The following is a 6654-nucleotide window of genomic DNA, read 5'->3' on the forward strand; positions in this document are numbered from 1 at the left end:
GGTGCCAATCTTTAAAAAGAAAAAATGTTGGGGCTGGCCCCGTGGCCGAGTGGTTAAGTTCGCGCGCTCCGCTGCAGGCGGCCCAGTGTTTCGTTGGTTCGAATCCTGGGCGTGGACATGGCGCTGCTCATCAAACCACGCTGAGGCAGCGTCCCACATGCACAACTAGAAGGACCCACAACGAAGAATATACAACTATGTACCGGGGGCTTTGGGGAGAAAAAGGAAAAAAATAAAATCTTTAAAAAAAAGAAAAAGAAAAAATGTTGACTCATGCTTCTAGATTGGACATGATTCTTAACCTTTTAGAACATATTAAATGGTGAGTATTTCAATCTCTTAGTTACTCCATCTAGCCCAATAGCCCAACATCTTACAAAATTATTTAAATTATGCTTTTTCACAATGATCTCCAAACCTCCTGAATTCAATTCAGTGGTTTTTTCACCATGAAACCTTTCTTCTCTTATAATTTTGTAGAACTCGATATCATTCCAGGAAAATTTTCTCTCAACGAACAGTGGCATTCCTTCATGTATAGAAAATTAGGAAAAAGTAGAAGTAGACTAGCCTTTAACTTTAAGCTGTGCCATATCTTACTTTATTTTAGCATTTTAAAGATTATCATTTCATTAGTTTCTGGATTCTACTGTTTATTTTGAGACGATAGCTGACACATTTATTTTGCCTTTATTAGCTCCTTTGAAAGTAAGAGATCTTCTTTCCAGCTGGTTTTAAGATTTTCTTTTTGTGGCTTTCAGAAGTTTTATCATGATTTGCCTACATGTGGTTTTCTTTGCATTTACCATATTTGGAGTTCTTATCACTTCTTGCCTTCATATTTTTAATCAATTTTGGACATTTCTTCTGCACCATCTCTTTATCATTTCTGCCTCATCTTTGTTCTGATCTTTCTGCTTTAGATCAGATCCTCATTACCAATGTGAACTATTTCAACAGCCTTCTAACTGTCATCCCTGCCTCTTGTCTTCAAGTGTATCTTCCTTATGTAATCACACTACTCTCATGATTAAAACACTCAGTGCCAGCAAGGTAAAGTCTAAAATTCTTAGTAGAGTGTAGCTATGAGGCCCTCACAATATGATGCCTAGCAATTATTTCAGTCATATGTCCTACTATTCCTAGTTTAATACTTCAACCTTAAACAATCTGTTACTGCTTGTGGTTCCCTCACAAACTCATACTAGGTCTCAGTGATACACCTGTACTTTTCATCTCTCCTGAAACTCCACTAAAACAAAAACAGAGATCCATAAAAGCGGAATTAATACATAACTAAGAAGAATGTAGGAGAGATATTATCAGCTAATGAGAGATAGCAACAGATTGTTAGAGGCTGGAAAGTGCAGAATAGACAACTAACTAAATGGAATTAAAAATAAAGGGCTAGAAAATAAAGTCAAGGAACTCTCCTAGAGTGTAAAGCAGAAATTCAAAGCCAGAAAGCATGAGTGAAAAGATAAGAGTTGTAGGAGATCAGCATAGAGGTCCAACATCTGAAGAATAGAAATTCAAAAAAGAATGAATGCAGAAAATGGGGAAGAAATTAATAGAGAAATAACAGACCAAATTTCTCAGAGTTGAAAGACATGAGCATTTAAAGTGCAAAGTGCCAAGCAAAATGATTACAATTAAGACCCAAACCTAGGGACAACCATGAAAGCTTCCAAGATTAAAAACAGATTATCTAAAAAAGAATGAGAATTGATTTAGACTTATCACCAACACCGAATGCTACAGATGAATGCCTTCAGTTTATGGGGAAATTTTTTTAATTCTAGAATGATACACAGTCCAATCACACAGGCATGTGCACATACACACACACACACACACACACATAGTGAGAGCAGAATAAACGCATTTGTTAATGTGATACCTGTTTACTACATATCTCTGCTTGAATGGTTACTTTATGATGCCAAGTAGAAAAATAAGGGACAAAAAAAGAAAGAGGAAGAGAAGATACGGGGTTTAGAAAGTGTGGATCCCACCCAGGAAAGCAATGAAGAACATTCCTGGAGAGAGCATGTACAGTAGTCCTAGAAAATAACTGATTCGGATTAGTGAAGGAGGATCAAAGCTGCCAGGAGGAAGGCATTTGGGAAAAGATTTCAATTTGAGAAGATGTGGGGAAAATATGTGAAAATGTAAGAAGCACATTACACTTTTTAAAACAAGACAGAAAAGTCAATTGCTAACCCAAAGGAAAAAAGAAAAAGTTGTGTAAAAAGACATGATTCAAATGTGGAGAAAATAAATCTTTGGCATGATCTTAAGCAACTGATAGCAAGAAAAGAGAATCCATTCCATCATAGCATAGTGCATGACCCAGCACAGTCATAAAAATGTAGGCTTTCAGAGCCAATTTATGGAGAAAGAGTGAAAGACTTGGTTGCTGTTTCATATCAAATTAAACATGATAATCTTAAGAAAATAAAAGTAATAGAGTAGCTGATCAATGGCAGAGGCCGATGAAGGTAAAAAGGTGGAGGAAACAGTATAGGTGATAATATCATCTCTTAATAATATATCAGGGTACTATTTAATATCACAAAAGTAACCTGCAGAAGTAACAAAATGATAACCCTAAAACTTGCAGAGGAACTATAATTATATAATGTAGTATTAAAAATGCAAGAAAAAATATTTAAAAGAGCTTGCCTCTAGGAAACCAAATAGCTGTTGACTAGAAATGGTTCTGTACTTTGATCACAAATTCTTCTAATTATTTTATGATTGTTACACGTCCATGTATTTCATTTACAATTTTTTAAAAATTTTTAAAGAGAGAGTTTACGTGGCATCTCTTCCATAAAGCCTTTCCTAAACCTGAAGTTCCAAGTGGTTTTTCTCTGCGCTTCCAAAGTACGCAGTGAATACCTCCAATGTGGCGCTAATTATATTGTACACATGTTGCTACATGTTCATTTCCTCCACCAGACTCAATTCTTTTGGAGTAGGAACTGAATTTTATTCATCACTCCACCCTCATCACTTGGCACATTATCTGGTACAGAGTAGGTAATGATTATATGTTCCCTTAATGAATAAAAATCTACCACATTAGGTAATCTATATTAAAGTCAATATTTCATTCAATTATGAGAATTAATATAGACATCCATGAGAGATTTAATTCTTTCCTTATTTCATTGCATATTTTAACTTTCTAATGACAGTAGAATTGGATAGAGATAATGTAAAGCTCCATGTTTCCAAACCACCAATATTTAGCAGATACTGCAAGGAAATTTTAACCGTGATGTAGTATTCAAAATTCTTCACACCTAGAATTTAAGCATAAATCAAAAGTTGATTCTAATTCTATCTGGTTTTAAATCAACTTGCCAAGTTCAAAAATGTTAATATCCCTCACTAACTCACAGCATGCCACTATCAGCCTTAATTTGGTATTATTTCATAGAAATGTTGCAATTACAATTTAGTCCACATTGACCAGCAAAAGTGAAAGGACAAAACTAATTAATGGAAATAGTAGAGGGCAAAAAATTAATATGATGACACATCTAAAATGCTTAAAGTGTAGAGAGGCACTGTTATTTTGAGCTTATCCACATTGATTTTCAAAAGCACAGAAGGAGAAATCTGTGAATAAAGCTGAATTTCAACACACTAAATTGTATGTCAGCATCTTAAAAAATAATTACTAAAAATGACAACCACATTATGGATTTGAAACTTGTGACTAATAGACCTAACAATGACTAATGACATAACAAATAAGCTGTGAAGAAAATGTACAGCAGCCGCATTAAAACTATGCCTTCCAAGTTGATGTGTGGATTTATACTGAAACCTCATATAAAAAAAATATGACTCATTTTTTATTAAAATTCAAGAAAAGTTTTAGACACCATATCAAGTACATAAAATCTTTTAAGTTGCAAAGATTTTCTGATAATATTTATTTTGAATCCTTAAGAAACAGTATAATCTTCAAATAATTAATTCAACATACTTACAGAATACATGAGGACTTTACATCAGTCAAAGGAAAGTAGTTGGTAATAACTAATATTCTTATATTTTGGAGGGTTTGTATGATGTCCAAGGTCCCAACATAAACTAAATCCAGAAATAAAATCAGAATATTCCATTTACTGTCTCTAAACCTGCATCGCTTATATCTCACTTCCTCGTGAGAGTAAAGTTGAGTTGGACTTGGCTGGTGTTGTGAACTCCATTGTAGATAGCAGAACCTGAGGGAGGTTATAACGAGCAGCCCTACATCAGACAGCTGTCAAGTACCAGAATAGAGTCCAGGATACGAGTCGTCTGATATTCAGTGGTCTTTCCACTAAATGCTGGTTTCCAGTCCTTTTCAGCTACTAAAGCATATATATCCTATCAGGTCTCAATTAAGAGTCATTTTGTAAAATACTGAAAACTGTGATGAGCCATTTCCAAACTAAATAACTTTTGAAGCCTCTCCCACTCCCATCCCAAGAAATGGTAGAACAATTAGCAGAAATGATAGAAGCCTCATATGAAACCTACAGTGATGTTCTACACTTGCCCAACAAAGTAGTTAGGAGTGATAGTGAGCTCTAGTAGGTTATGAAAGGAGTTTAAGAAACATTTATTTTTTATAAGCTACATTTAGAAGATCTTTTTGAACAATTTGAGGAAACACAAATGCAACTCTGTGCATTATTTTAAAATTTAACAACTTATATATATATCTTTTGGTCATATTTATTTGACTTAGTTGTAGTTATATCTCTTCAAAAGAATATATTTTACTTTTCCCTATAACATTTTTTCTCTAACTACATTCTAGAAATATAAGAACAAAACAAAACCAAACAAAATCAGTATTCCTTACTGAGTTGTAAGCTATTTAGTGTCTTTGATCCAAGAAGTTCAGGTACCCTAAGATCCATGTAACCCATGCCACCAAGCAGGCAGACATTTACTCTGTGCTTTTTTTTTTTTTTATCACTGTGGGCTCCGGTATTAATACATCAGATGCATCGGGGCATTCCAAAAACATAAATGCTATCCATGCTTGGTGAGCAGTAAAAACAGATGGTTTTCTGCATCTGGAGGATGATCTATAGCGAAGAAAATGGAACCATCAGAGAAAAAGTGTGTTCTTGTTTCCTAGGATAAATTTCTTGCTGGTAGCCCTTTGATAGAAAACCAAGACTTCTGACCCAAAACAGTGAAGTTTCTTACTGGAAATAAACAGCCCCTTCAATCATGTCAGAAGACAGTTTCAAAAGAACAAGCTGTGTAGCAATTAAAAAGCCGACAACGTGACTGTCTCAATACAGACACGAGCCGCACAGAGGTGTAAGTTCAGTGGTAAAATAGCAGCAGAAGTAGAAAGTCAGGGTGGACTGGTTAAGGTTTAGAACAGAGAGTGGAGCAGGAGAGGAGAGGTGACAGAAAGGCAGCACAGTGTTTCTCAACACACAGAGAATGCAGAAACTACATTACTAATATGGTATTCCAGAGAGAAGGTGGAGGATAAAGTGAAAGTCAAAATTTGGTAGTAATCAAGCACTACCCGAGTCCTAGAGTTCAGAGACCTAGGTTTGACACCTGTCTCCACCATCCACGAGCTGCATGATCTTGCTCAGGCTGTTTGATTACATAGCCTCAGTTTTCTCACCTGTAGTCTAGGGTGAAAAATGATAAAAGAAATAATAAAAGCATTTATTTTATGGATGCCATAGGTTTTAAAAAACGATTATAAAAATAGTTAATTAGCACAGCATACTCAATAAAAGGCAATTATCAACGTTATTAATATAGCAGGAAAGAATTGAGTCCCTTGTAGCTTAGTAAAAAACTTGGGACATATGACAAAGGAGACGCAGGAAAAAGACAAAACACTGACTTAGCCCCTAAGAAGTTGTAGTAGCCGTATGGTGGTGGTGAAGAGCGTGGACTAGGAAACTAAACTGCCTGACGCTCTTACTTACCATCGAACCAAGGGCAAATTGGTTAATCTCTGTGCCTCAGTTTCCTCTTCGGTAGAATTGGAACTGTAAAACAACAACAACGACATGGAATTATTACAATGATAGACTGAATTGCTCTTACAGCTCTTAGTACAGTTACTAGCACTTATTGTCTTTAATTAACAAATAAGGGTATCAGTGCCTTCGAGGAGAGAAATTGGTGATCAAAATTAATTAGAATGTTTTTAATTGCTATTCTTATTTAGCATGCTTCATAAATTTAGTTTTAAAGGTTAGACACAGTGTGATATTTATTCTTTAGCATCTTTTCCATTATTTTGATGGAACTATGACCACAATCTATTTCTCTTAAGTATACCAGTCTATTTCACTAACATATTACCTAAGACTGTTTTTCTTTTTGCATTGTCATAAATATGGTATAATTTAAGAGCTAATAGGCCTTTCTTTTCAAAAATATCCCCTGCTAGAACCGTCCTTAAATCTCCTCCATGATTATAACAACCCACCCCTCTTATTGTCAAACTGTAGTCCATCAACCCTTTAGTAGTTGGTACATCAGTTAGTGGGTGCCAATCAGTAAGCTTTTAAATAGAATGGAAAATATCAGAGTGCATCGCAAGTAATAAGGGTATAATTTTGTTAATCTTCGGTTTCAGTTGCATACATGCACGTGTAT

The sequence above is a fragment of the Equus caballus genome, chromosome 1 (assembly GCF_041296265.1).
Source record: "Equus caballus isolate H_3958 breed thoroughbred chromosome 1, TB-T2T, whole genome shotgun sequence".
NCBI classification, from domain to species: domain Eukaryota; kingdom Metazoa; phylum Chordata; class Mammalia; order Perissodactyla; family Equidae; genus Equus; species Equus caballus.